We start from the raw sequence: 14332 nt of genomic DNA, 5'->3' as shown, positions 1-14332 counted from the left end.
TATAAGTGCTATTTATCTATCTATCTATCTATCTATCTATCTATCTATCTATACATACATACATACATACATACATACATACACATATATACACATATATACACATATATACACATATATACACATATATACACATATATACACATACATACATACATACATACATACATACATACATACATACATACATGCAACTATATATAGTTTCCATAATACTCAACAAGAAGATATCTCTGGGAGGTTGATAGTCAAGACAGAGTAACAATTCCCTTTCCACCAACTTACTTTCAAAACCAGGCTACTTTTGATCTGAAACACCAAAACTATCATAAGTAGTTATAGGAAAATGCAATTCATTTGATTAGTGGCACAAAAAATATTTTACAGTCTCTCAACTATTACATGAGAATAATGCATTTCTTATATCGAGATATTCTTTATCAATTATTTACCTGGTAGTCTAATAATCATAATGTATGGTGGTGTGAAGGTGTATCATGTTCTTGTTTATTTGAAGACCAACTGATAAGAATACAAATAACATTTTATGTAATAATAATATTGGACGGACATACAATACTATATTGTTTTAGAAGTACATCAACACTTGCTTCTCTGAGTTGTCCGCTTATTTTCTTTCTAAGAAAGTATCCAAATAACCTTTGGATTGCTTTAGGAGAATAAAGTGCTGTACTAAATTTAAGGCTTAACAGATCATACCCAACTAGACACATTTCACTATAGCAGATCCACTGCTGTAGACAGCGGGTGATGTAATGATTTGTAATCTATATTTATCTCGGTAATATTTTTAAGTCTACCCAAGCAAATCATTTCAGTAGGATAGGACCTATAGGATTACCTGCGGTCTGCTCTGTGCATTGCTAGAGCATTCCTTGGCTCTTCCTGTGCTCATGCCACTAGCCCCTTCCCAATAGGAGTTTTTGATAGGGAAAAAAAATAAATGTAGGATATTTCGACAGACTACATTAACTAATGCTTTTTTCTCCTCCGCCATCTCAATCCATCTTGTCTTAGTTTAGGAATTGTTAAGAAGATTCTGCTGCAATCTAAATTTTTAGAATCTCAATGAGAGATGACTGAGACTTACTGCAACAATGTATCCAGATCCAACATTCCCTGGGAATGTTTTGACTTCCTGGGGCTTTTTAAAAGTATTCTCCACACTCCATTCCCATCTGTTCCAATTTACAGAGTGGGTTTATGCGTCATGCTGTGTTTTATTGAATTAATCACAACTGGTTAGGTACTCATATATAGCATCCTATTTAGTGTTAGCACTAAATGTTTTAAATATTTTTAGATATCATTTCTTACAATGAAATGTTATTTATATACTCTAAGGCTTTTTTTTGGAAAGCAGTAAATTGCATGTTAGAAATATGTTAAAAATATATAAAAAAACAATACAGGTAATCCTTGACCCACAACTATACGATATTTGTAACTGTTTGAAGTTATAACAGAATTTTAAAAAATGACTTACAACCGATCCACATATTTTTAACCATGGCAGTATTCCCTCCTCCACCCGTGCCCGTCATGTAATCAAAATTCAGGGGCTTGGCAACTGGCATGTATTTATGATAGTTACAGTATCCTGTGATCACCATTTGTAGCCTCTCAGCCAGTTACCAACAAACAAAGTCAATCAGGGGAGCTGCAGTGATTCAAATTAACAGCTATGGCAAAAAAAGTAATAAAATCAGACACAGCCCATTTAACTACCTTGTTAGCAATGGGACATCTGGTCCCAGTTGTGGAACTACCTGTATTAAATAAAACATTCATTAAAAGGGGTAGAGAAAACGACCAACGTTCATACCAGGAAGGCCTGGTGTTCAGGTGAGTTTTCCGTGACCCGTCAAAACCGCGTTCCACAAAAGCGCGGTCGACGAAATCGCGTATGTGACGTCATCACAGCGCGATGAAAAAGATGGAAAAATTGAAATAAAAATTAAATTACAGCAAGCCGATTCACATAAAGGTAAGCGTTAGGTTAAGGGTTAGGGTTAGGGTTAGGTTAAGGGTTAGGGTTAGGTTTAGAGCGTTAGCGTTACGTTTAGCGTTAGGTTAAGGGTTAGCGTTAGGTTTTTCGTTAGGTTAAGGGTTAGGTTTAGGGTTAGGTTAAGGGTTAGGTTTAGGGTTAGGTTTAGGGTTAGGTTTAGGGTTAGGTTTGGGGGGGTTAGGGTAAGGTTTTCACTTTATTTTTACATTTTTCGATCTTTTTCGTCGCGCTGTGATGACGTCACATACGCGCTTTCGTCGACCGCGATTTTGTCGTCCGCGGTTTTGTGGTGGAACCACCACAGCTGCTGGATTTACAAACATGCAAAGTCCAAACTAGATATCCCACATTTTTCCTGTGTGCTCACATACTTTAAGAAAGTGCTTTTGCTTTTGTTTTTAAAATGCAATGTTTAACAGGTAGTCCTTGCTTACCAACTGATTGTTAGTTAATTAGTTTGTTTATTGGATTTATATGATTATTCAGCAACAGTTCAAAATTACACCCATGCAGAAAGAGGTGATTTATGACTGGTCCTAGTGACAGAGTTGCCAGTCCCAACTGTGGTTAATAAACGAGGACCACCTCTTATGGTTAAGGGTAAGGCTAAGATGAAGACAGGGATGTGGAGGTTCAGTGGCTAAGACGCTGAGTTTGTTTATCAGAACGGTCGGCAGTTCGGTGGTTCGAATTCCTAGCGCTGCGTAATGGAGTGAGCTCCTGTTACTTGTCCCAGCTTCTGCCAACCTAGCAATTCGAAAGCAAGTAAAAAATGCAAGTAGAAAATACAGGAGCCACCTTTGGTGGGAAGATAACAGCATTCCAGCTACAACGGTCCTTGGAGGAAGCAAACTATCTCGACCCCTTCCAGTCAGGCTTCAGACCCGGTTACAGCACAGAAACCGCTTTGGTCGCATTGACCGATGATCTCTGGAGAGCCAGAGATGGAGGACATTCCTCCATCCTGGTCCTCCTTGACCTCTCAGTGGCTTTCGATACCATCGACCATGGTATCCTTCTGCGACGACTGCGGGAGGTGGGAGCGGGAGGCACCGTGTTGCGGTGGTTCTCCTCCTACCTCTCGGACAGGTCGCAGTAGGTGTTAGTGGGGGGGCAGAGATCGTCCCCTAGGCCCCTAACATATGGGGTGCCTCAGGGCTCGGTCTTATCCCCCCTACTATTCAACATCTACATGAAACCGCTGGGAGAGATCATCCGCAGGCACGGGATCAGATACCATCAATATGCGGACGATACGCAGTTGTATCTGTCCGCCCCGTGCCAACTCAATGAAGCGGCAGACGTGATGAACCGAGGCCTTGAGGCCGTTATGGACTGGATGAGGGTAAACAAGCTTGTGCTCAACCCAGAAAAGACCGAGTGGCTGTTGTGCTTCCCTCCCAAAGATTCGATCAATATTCCATCACTCAGGCTGGGGGGGTCAAATTCTATACCCCTCAGAGAGGGTTCGCAACTTGGGAGTCCTCCTGGATCCACAGCTATCGTTTGACCACCACCTGACGGCTGTGACCAGGGGGGCATTCGCCCAGGTTCGCCTGGTGCGCCAGTTGCGACCCTACCTGAATCGGGAGGCTCTCACAACAGTCACTCGGGCCCTTGTGACCTCTAGGCTGGAATACTGCAATGTGCTCTACATGGGGCTGCCCTTGAAGAGCATCCGGCGACTTCAGCTAGTACAGAACGCGGCCGCGCGAGCGATTGTGGGTGCACCTCGGTTCACCCACATAACACCTATCCTCCGCGAGCTGCGCTGGCTACCTGTCGATCTCCGGATGCGCTTCAAGGTGCTATTAGTCACCCATAAAGCCCTGCATGGTAGTGGATCTGGGTACTTGAGAGACCGCCTTCTGCCAATTACCTCCCTGCGACCAATTCGATCTCATAGATTGGGCCTCCTCCGTATTCCATCGGCCAGCCAGTGCCGGCTGGCAACTACAAGGAGGAGGGCCTTCTCAGTAGTAGCCCCGACCCTTTGGAACGAGCTCCCCGTGGAGATTCGTACCCTCTCCACCGTCCAGGCCTTCCGCACAGCCCTTAAGAACTGGCTAGCCCGTCAGGCCTGGGGATAAGGATAGCCGCCCCTCCCGAATGATGAATGTATGTTGCTTATTACTTTTATTATATGTGTCTATGTCATTGTTTGTGTTCCCCCTCCCTGATTTTATGTGAGCCGCCCTGAGTCCCCTCAGGGAAAAGGGCGGCCTACAAATGTTAATAAAATCTAAATCTAAATCTAAATTCCATACACCTTCAGTATTTAGTCATGAAGGTGTTTAGTCATGCTGCCATATGACCACGAAGACGTCTTCGGACAGCGCAGGCTCTTCAGCTTTGAAAGTGAGATGAGCACCGCCACCTAGAGTCGGGAATGACTAGAACATATGTGCGAGAGGAACCTTTACCTTTTTAAAGATGAAGTCAATACAGGCTTAAGTCCATCTTAAATTTGCAAAGCAACTCTGTGTGGCTTATAAATTTAAAATTAGAGGAGGAAAAACCATGAAATGCTATCTTGAACTCCTGGAAATAGGGATGCAAATCTAGACAGTAGCTCCCAGTTTTAAAAGCATCTACTGCAGTAGTGGAATTTGTATTTTTAAAATGCTGATTTGATGGCTGCTAAAACACTTAGCCTAAGTTTTGGAGTTCCTTGCTTTTTTGATCTTTGTCATGTACACCTCTTACAATTACACAAAATGCAAATCCATGATTTGTTACGGTAGAATAATCCAATTGCTTGGATTATTTATTAATTTATTTGTTAAATTTATTTGTTGCCTATCTCACTATGGGGCTACTCTAAGTGGTTTACAACAATAAAAAGAAATGAAGAGTGTTTGAACAAGTACATAGAACAATAAGCAATGAAAAATAAAACAAGAATACATTAATATGATAACAAAGGTGGGGGGGGTTGAAGAGCAGAGCGCAAAGGGTGTGGGGGGAGGTGGAGTCTCCCATCAACCCTAGAACTAATGGTAGACAATTGATAGAATAGAAGTCTTTATTGGCCAAGTGTGGTGTGATTGGACACACAAGGAATTTGTCTTTGGTGCATATGCTCTCAATGTTAATAAAGAAAAATAAAATAGAATACATTCATCAAGAAACATAACATACAATACTTAGTGATAGCGATAGGTTACTAATAAGCAATCAAATTGTACTAGGAAACAAATAAAACAATATAAATTGTAAAGATACAAGTAACATGGTTATAGTCATAAGTGGGAAGAGATAGATAGTAGGAAGGAAGAGAAGAGTAATAGTAACACAGTCTTAGTAGATAATTTGACAGTGTTGTGGGAATTAGTTGTTCAGCAGAGTGATGGCATTCAGAAAAAAAAGTCCTTGTGTGTAGTTGTTCTGGTCTGCAGTGCCTTATAGTGGTAGAAGTTGACACAATTTATGTTCAGGATGTGAGGGGTCAGTAGATATTTTCACAGCCCTCTTTTTGACATGTACAGGCCCTCGATGGAAGTCAGGTTGGTAGCAATTATTTTTTCTGCAGTTCTAATTATTTGTTGAATGTCTGTCTTGTTTGGTTGAATTAAAATGAAATAAAAATAAATTGGCACAACTTGCTAAGAAACAGACTATCCAGCCACATTTAAGCTCGGCCTATTATTGGAACTCCAGAAGAATGAGCAAATCCATCTCATCTGCACAGGACGTTGGGGACCAGGAGCGTCCGTCCAGGAATTTAACGCTACAGAATTTCCCCTCTGCGTTGATGTGCTCCAGCGAGATGCGTTTCTTAAGCTGCAGGTAGGTATCATCTTGGAAATGATGGGTCCTTTATCTTGGAGATCTCATCAGCCGACGACACGTTTCTTTTTTTGCTCCTGCTTTCAGATCACACCTGATCGCTGGTTCTCCGGAGAACAGTTATACGGTGGCAGGATTTAATATTAGGCTATTGCGCTATTGCGAGAAGCAATCCAGGTCAAACGTATCCCGCGCAGGGAGATGATGAGCGCATGGCTAATGTTGGCTTCGCTGATGGCATGGACTGGGGGAGGGGGAGGCGGGGATTCCCTCTTCCAGCTGGAGTAGCTCAGGAAAGGGGATTCCCCCTTTCAGAATGCTCGGAAGTTCGGGATTGTTCCGAGTGACGTCACAGAGGGGTGCTCCCGGGTTGGAGGATGAGGCGTTAGTAGCGCAGGGAAGATCAGTGAAATTACGTTCCGGGCCTCTTGAATCCAGCGGGCCTTCCTGCTCATCCCTCTCCGGGGGAATGCCCTCCGCCCTCTCTTCCTCCCGCTAGGCCGCTTTCAGACGGGAAACCCTCCAACGGTCCGTCTCCGTCCCTTCCCGTCGCCTCTCCGGCTCGTGGTGCTGGTGGCGGCGGCGGCTGGTGTAAACTGAACTCTCGCGAGGTTTCAGCGCAGGACATCGCTTGCTGCGGCTCGGAGCGGCGCCATTTTGGGATGGACTGACTGGTGCGAGGTGAGCAAGAGAGAGAGAGAGAGATCTGTGCGCGCGGCGGGCGAGAAAAGGCGGCGGCAAAAAGGAGCTTTCAAATCCGGAGGTCCCGCTTTTGTCTGGGAACTTTGCCGGTAGGTGGGAGACACGCGCCCCCACTCCTTGCTCGGCAGGCCGAGGGAAAAAGTAGCGTTGAAACGATGTTTGCGTCGGGGGGGGGGGAGGCGTCAGCGGCGGCGCTGAAAAGCGGTGGGGGGAAGAAAGGCGGGGGCGGAGAGCTGGGTCAAAGTCCAGCGGCGAGGCCGGAGCTTTTCTCCTGGGAGCTGTCGCCGTCCCAAAGGCTTCCTCTCCGCCCGCCCAAAGCCGGAGCGTGTGGCCTTTTTTCGCCCCCTTCAGCCTCTTCCGTCCGGGGCCCTCTGAACCCGAGGCGCGGCTCTCTTCGGCCTTACTTCAGTCTCGTTCCAAACGCATGTCCGAAAAGGACTTGCGAAGGAAGGGACTAGCGATTCCTCTTCGCCAGGTAAGGAAGCAAGGACTTGTGCCCTACTTTAACCCCAGTCCAAATTTGGCGGGGGAGGGAGGCAGAGGAGGCAAAACCCGCGCGCTCTCCTGGGGTTCAGCAAGCGAAAGCAGCGGGCCCTGGGTTTCCCCCGACCTTTCTTCCTCCTGCTCGGCATTTTAACTTTCTTTTGGCTCGGTGGAGTTGCAACCAGAGCCTTTTGGACTTTTCTCACGAAAGTAATCTCGCGGAGGAAAGGTCTCGGGGCAAAAGCGTTGCAACCCCTCTTCTCCCCCCCCCTCACCCGAAGATCTTGCTATTGTTCACTCCGGTTCTGTACTTTATTGGGGTAAAAGAACTTGGATCCAAAGCCTCGTCCTTCCGGTTCTCCCGTGGCCTTCCTCCTCTCGTGGCGGTGCTGCGTCGGCTCTCCCCGTGAGTGTTTGTGTGTGTGTGTGAGAATCCTCCCCTAAACCTCCTTGGCTGCTGAATCCAGCAGGCATGGATCCGTCTTCGTGTGCCTAGTAGATCTATCTTGTTTGTGGGTGGGGGAAATTGTTTGGATGTATTTTGGAGCATCAATTCGATGTTATTTAGCGAGGAAACCTGACTTACAGCGTGTTTTGTCTCTTTTTCTTGTGCCTCTTCCATTTTAGGTAATTCTCTAGTTTTGAACGTCGGGGGTTATTTTACGTTGCTTCCGATTAAATGAGGAAAAGCTTTCTCAATTGAAAAGGACAATATTTTTCCACCATGGAGTCGATCTGTTCAACCGCTTTCCACTTCGTGTTTTTCTGAAATCTTCAGAATTTAAAGCTTTATGAACTTTTGAAAATTTTCTCCCCTTTTCCTTGAAGACACCTTGGACTAATTTTTGTCCCTATGGAATGGATAATTATATAAACTTCTTAGGCTCTGCATTTTTTTGAAAACTCTTATTTTTCAGTTCAGTGAATTCAGGAAAAATTGAGATTGACTTAATTTGCCAATTATATTTAGAAAATATATTAGCCGTGGCTTCTAGTTCTTCCCCTTTGGTTATAGTTGATGGCAACTATTTAAATTTTTAGGAGGAGTAATATTGCTGCTTGCAGTGAACCCTATTTCCTACATGAAGGCAATGGACTTTATTTTTCATTTGCATTTGCTTTTTATATAAAGAAGCATTATGGAAATATTGAGATAGCTGCTGTGTGCTCATGCCTGAATTAACTCTTAGAAATGCACCTCATTTTGGATGTGGAATTTGTTCTGTTCTTTATGTCTTAAAAGGGGTATTTATTTTTTTATAGAGCTGATGCTCATTATCGTGCAAAATACATGGAATAAGAAAGTGAAGAAAACTTTGTTTCTCAAAACAAGCTTCTAAAATCAGACTTGTTTGCTTCAAGAAATAACTTGGCAGAATCCTTATATGTGAACAATGGGTAGCTGATTTTGGAGAGTCAGCTGTTTGCTACAGATGTAGTATCTTTAGGGAGCTCAGGATATTTCAAGGGAAGCAAAACTGGAAAACAAATTTTGGGAAGTCGATGCCAATCTCCGCAGTACTCTTGGATTTTGTAAGTATTCACCCAAATACTATTTTTGTAGACTTTTAAGAGCATTGAGGTTGCTTGCTTGTGCGACTACAGCAACTTCTCTTTCTAGGACAAATAGCAATATTTGATATTAAATTGAATATTTAAATATGCAGCTTGATTAATGCATAAATGTTTGAAATAACACTGAATTCAAGTTGAATTTCTTATATTTTAAATTTAAATAATGTTGGTGTTCAGAAATAAGGTGTTCATATTCATATGTACTGATCCTGATCCTTGTCAACTTTTTTCAAATAGGAAACAGTTTTTCTTTCTATTCTCTTTCCAATTTTTCCTTACATATGCATTTATATTGTGGCATATTAAAGCCTATTATAGTGTCCTATAATGTCTAACCTGAGAAACCGGTTTAATAAAGCAAGTTATTGACATTGAAACTGGATGTTTGAAAGAGTGCAACTTTTTTAAAACTCAATTAAGCGTGGCTATTAAGGAAGTTATATTCCTAAGCTTTATGTGTGTCAAGACTGTGTCAAGGATGTAATAGTAATATTAGCATAGAAACAATTTTTATTAATCTGAAAAATTGAAGCAGTTGTTAGGAATTTTCCTGTTGCTATAACAGCTTTTGCCATTGCACTTGATCCACTAGCCTTTTCTATACCAATCTAAATGTATGTCTGAACTGTAGAAAAGCTTGTAGAGATCTGGAATCTTGAGAAGATGTTCATGACTATATATGAACATATGTCTGAAATATGCATTCAGGACATAGTTGCTGAACAGTTGTAAGTCATAGAAAAGAACCATTTTCTTGTTTATAGATATTAGCTAATATTTACTGCATTGCATTACAGTATTTTCTAGCATGTTGTGTGAGTTGTAAGAGTTTACTCAACAAAGATTTGCTATTAAAACCTTTCTGCTACCTATTTTAGGTAGCACTGCTGAGCCAAAATGCAGACATTTGGTTTCCTCCATAATGTTAGTATTTCATAGTCTCTTTGCTATTTGGATTATATTAGTGATGGTTTCCAGAATCTGGAAGTAAGGTTAATAATTGGTGTTGCAAAGGACCGAATGCAAGGTGTGGAATCTTCTTGTACAAAATAGAATTAGAATTGGTTCTAATTAGAAATAGAATTTTAACTGGGCTTTCAGAACATCTGTAGATTAATTTGATATTGCTGAGAACTGATTAATAGTGATTGATAAATTTGTATTTGGTTTGTGTTTCTATTAAACAAAAAAGCTACACATTTAATTGGGATAGAGAGCACACTTGTTTATTTAATGCTTTAATATTTTTAAACGTTGCAGGTTTATTTTCAACAGAATCCAGTGCTACCTCATATAAAATGGACACAGCAATCTAATTCAGAAGTAAGTACCATTTATTGCAGTTTGTATGGTTTTTCCTGTTTCTCAGTATAAATTACATATAATAAATAAAACATACTTTGGGCTACTTAAACAGTAGTTTTAAATAATTTCTTATAGTTGCCAATTTACCGTATTTTTCAGAGCATAAGGTTTCTAAAAAAAAAAAAGGTGAAAATCTGGGTGCGTCTTATACACTGAATACAGCATTTTTTGCCTCCCGAAGCCCTGCCCCGTCACCAAAATGGCCATGCAGAGCCTTATGGAGGCTTTCAGAGAGCTCCTGGGGGCTGGGGAGGACAGAAATGAGCAAAAACCGGACCTCCCCCTCCCAGCTATAAGCCTTCATAAGGCTATGCATGCAAAAAACTGTTTTTTGTTTGTTTTCGGCCCCCCACCCTTCCCAAGAGCACTCTGCAAGCCCCCACCCCCCAAGGCTATTCATGCCTTTAAAAAAAACCAGGCCATTTTTGTGAAAAACGGGCTGTTTTTGGGAGGTTTGCAGAGTGCAAAAACTTTTTTCCTTTTGGAAAGCTAACTGAAGAGAATTACATTGATCAAGTGCTGTGCAAGCAGAAACACTTACCTATCTATTGTATTTCTCTCTCTCTCTCTATTTCTCTCTCTATATCCCTTTTTCTACCTACCTAACTCTCTCTCCCTACCTATCTACTGTATTTCTCTCTATTTTTTCTCTCTATCCCTCTACCTACCAACTTATCTACTCTCTCTCTCTCTCTTTCCCTACCTATCTACTGTGTTTCTCTCTCTCTCTCTACCTACTTACTGTATTTCTCTCTCTTTCTCTCCCTCTCTATCCCTCTATCTATTTTTTTTTAAATTTGCCTCTTCAAAGGTGCGTCTTATACTCCGAAAAATATGGTAATTACTTTAAAGCCTTAAATCAAATGTTCAACAAATAACTTTGTTTAGTGAGTACATTACATTTTTACAGTGAAAGATAAATGGAATTTAAGTTGGAATGTCCTTTTTTCAATTTTCATGTATCTGTATTGCTCAAAGCATACCTTTCCCTATATTTCTACTCCCTGACAAATAGACAATCTATTTTGTGGATTTTGGGGTTGGGTATTATATAGGCTATCAAAAGGTTAGGGCATGTATTCATAATATTTAAATGACTATGCTTTGCATTTGATTCCAAGGAAGCATTTCAGAGTATTCATGTAATGCTCTGAAACATTTAAAGCAGCTGTGTCTTTTCCCAGAGTTATAAAATAGCTTTGATGGGAAAAAAGAGTAGTTGCTGGGGTGTTGCAGAAAGGTATATTCATGCTTCTGAAGCTTGTTTTTCATAGGACCAAGTGACCTTGGTTTTAATTAGAAGAAAATTACATGCATTTAGTTTTATGTGCAACTTAATAAATTAACCAAGTATATTTGGGACCATGATCCAAAGAGATATGTATGCCATTTTACTCTTGAGGCATATTTGAAAATGCATCTCAAAATTTCAAACTGCATATTACATTTTTATTTTTTAAAAAAATCAAATTCTTAGTGGGGCATTCAGAGGAAAAATATTTGTCATAGATTATGATAAATTGTGGTATTTCTAAGTTCTATTTTTCATTGTTCTAGAATCGACACATTTCTATGTAAAATTTGTGGCATGCTATCTTATTAATTGCAGACAGTTTTTTCTTAACAATGTTAATTGGGATCAGAAACTGGCATTAAGAAATGCAGTCATAAATCGAAAAATCATATTTATGACTTGAAACTTCCTGCCAGCTTCCCCATTGACTTTGCTTGTGGGAAGCCAGCCGGGAAGGTTGCAAATCATATTCATATGACTACATGCAACAACAATACAATAAATGGTTGTAACTGTCATTGGTTCAGTGCTATTGTAGGTTTGAATGGTTGCTGAGTGTTTGATAAATGAGGACCACCTGTATCTGTCTCACAACTTCAGCAAATGTAAACAAAAATGTATACAAATGTATATAAAATCTTATCAGGATATTTTTAGTTAATTCTGTTAGGATTCATGTTTATAAAGTTTTGTGGTAGCTAAGCAAGAAGTTGAGGGCAAGACAGAACAGAGCATGTGATAACACTAGTTTTTCAGATATATATGCTGTTGAAATTAAGAATAGAAAAATAGTAGAAATGAGTTCCAGTTCTTGTTGGTTGCAAACACAGTAACTTTTAATTCCATTAAAAAGATTCTTTATGCACACATTTTCCAGACCAAATCCTTTCTTGTTCATGAATTCATTGCATAACCTTAGGCAAACTATTCGTTCTGCCATCCCATCTGCAGCGCTAGGGATAAGTCTCATCATTTTTTCTAAAACAGCTATGAGGATTATTAAGATAAATAAATACTTTAAAAATGCATAAAAACTTAAAAACATCAATATTTAATATTTGCATGACAATTGTATTCTATATTTTCTCCAGCCCTGTTAATAGAGTAGGAAACATGTTTTATCTGAAGTTTTATATACTAACCTTAATTGCTTAGGTAAGGATTTCAACTTGAGTTGCTTGTCCCAAAGTGGATTCTTACTACTTTGTTGTTGGGTGTTTAGATAACTTATGTCTCTATTGAAGTTTATCTGTAGGCAATATAGCCACTTTTAAAGGAGGCTTTGTATGTGTAGGAGTGGGGGTTGGATTGTGAAGGACTAATTAGACATAAAGTAAAGAAGATTCTTTTATTTTTTTAACAGCATAAACTGATTTCAACAGATGGGGTTTTTTGTACTTTTGAGTGACAATCTGCATTTATGAGACTATTCAACAGCATAGGCATGCTAAATTAATGAAGAGGAAAAATGGTCCCCTGATGTACCAAGGCTGTATGAAGCACACTTTTTGTAACTTATATTCTTTATCACAATTGCCAAAAATGTTTTTTTTAAATTATGAAGTGAAAAACATGAAAATATCGTCCTAGATAGTCTTCATGTTGTAAGATTATAAATTATAAGATTAACAAATCCTCCAATTTAAGAAATTGGTGGAGGAAATCTGCATTCAATACTTTATTTTTCAAGTTCTGTTAAGTCCATGTCTTGGCTACCACAAGATAATGTGCTTTTACTTAGGTGATGTTTTTGGTGTGTATGTTATTTCAGTCGGGTTTCAGGCCTGGCTGCAGCACGGAAACCGCTTTGATCGCATTGATCGATGATCTCTGGAGAGCCAGGGATGGAGGTCATGCCTCTATCCTAGTACTCCTTGACCTCTCTGCGGCTTTCGATACCATCAGCCATGGTATCCTTCTGCGACGACTGCGAGAGGTGGGGGTGGGAGGCACTGTCTTACGGTGGTTCTCCTCTTACCTCTCGGACAGGTCGCAGTCGGTGTTGGTCGGAGGGCAGAGATCGACCCCTAGGCCCCTAACGTATGGGGTGCCGCAGGGTTCGGTCCTGTCCCCCCTCCTCTTTAATATCTACATGAAACCGCTGGGTGAGATCATTCGACGGCACGGGATAAAATACCACCAGTATGCGGACAATACACAGCTGTATCTGTCCGCCCCGTGCCAACTCAATGAAGCGATGGACGTGATGTGCCAGGGCCTTGAGGCTGCTAGGGACTGGATGGGGGTTAACAAGCTTGTACTCAATCCAGATAAGACCGAGTGGCTGCTGTACTTCCCTCCTACTAATTGGCCAAGTGTTCCACCTCTCAGGCTGGGGGGGGTCAAACAGTACGCCCCTCAGATAGGGTCCGCAACTTGGGAGTCCTCCTGGACCCACAGCTGACTTTTGAACACCATTTGTCAGCTGTGACCAGGGGGGCATTTGCCCAGGTTCGCCTGGTGCACCAGTTGCGTCCCTACCTGAACTGGGAGGCTCTCACAACAGTCACTCGTGCCCTTGTGACCTCTAGACTGGAATACTGCAACGTGCTCTACATGGGGCTGCCCTTGAAGAGTATTCGGCGACTTCAGCTTGTCCAGAATGCAGCCACGCGAGCGATCGTGGGTGCACCTCGGTTCACCCACGTAACACCTATCCTCCGCGAGCTGCACTGGCTGCCTGTTGATCTCCGGGTACGCTTCAAGGTGCTAGTTGTCACCTACAAAGCCCTTCATGGTATTGGATCTGGGTACTTGAGAGACCGCCTACTGCCAATTACCTCCACTAGACCAATTAGATCCCACAGACTAGGCCTCCTCCGAATTCCATCAGCCGGCCAGTGTCGACTGGCGACTACCCGGAGGAGGGCCTTCTCTGTGGCTGCTCCGACCCTCTGGAACGAACTCCCCGTGGAGATTCGTACCCTCACCACCCTCCAGGCCTTCCGCACAGCCCTTAAAATTTGGCTGTTCCGACAGGCCTGGGGCTAAAGACTCGCTGCCCCACTTCGAATGGTATGATTGTTGTGGTTTTTTTTTTTTTTAACTATGTATGGTTTTCTGTTTTCTGTAACTTTGTTTGCCCCCCCCCCCCC

General features: G+C 41.7%; 1 protein-coding gene across 7 annotated transcripts in view; it reads left to right on the top strand.

The window, feature by feature from the left end:
- Positions 1–5348: 5348 nt before the first annotated feature.
- Positions 5349–14332, top strand: part of GPBP1 (GC-rich promoter binding protein 1) — a 43308-nt gene continuing 34324 nt past the window's right edge. The window contains exons 1-3 of one of the 7 annotated variants that reach the window (XM_032212604.1): positions 5349–6609; positions 7631–8536; positions 9839–9901. The gene's annotated coding sequence lies outside the window, so the exon portion shown is untranslated. Of the gene's footprint in view, positions 6610–6760; positions 6996–7630; positions 8537–9838; positions 9902–14332 lie in introns of those variants that run through there. The other 6 variants (XM_032212602.1, XM_032212599.1, XM_032212600.1 and 3 more) reach the window with 6 other exon arrangements.

Source organism: Thamnophis elegans, chromosome 3, assembly GCF_009769535.1.
Source record: "Thamnophis elegans isolate rThaEle1 chromosome 3, rThaEle1.pri, whole genome shotgun sequence".
NCBI lineage: Eukaryota > Metazoa > Chordata > Lepidosauria > Squamata > Colubridae > Thamnophis > Thamnophis elegans.
This window is presented reverse-complemented; position numbering and strand designations above follow the sequence as displayed.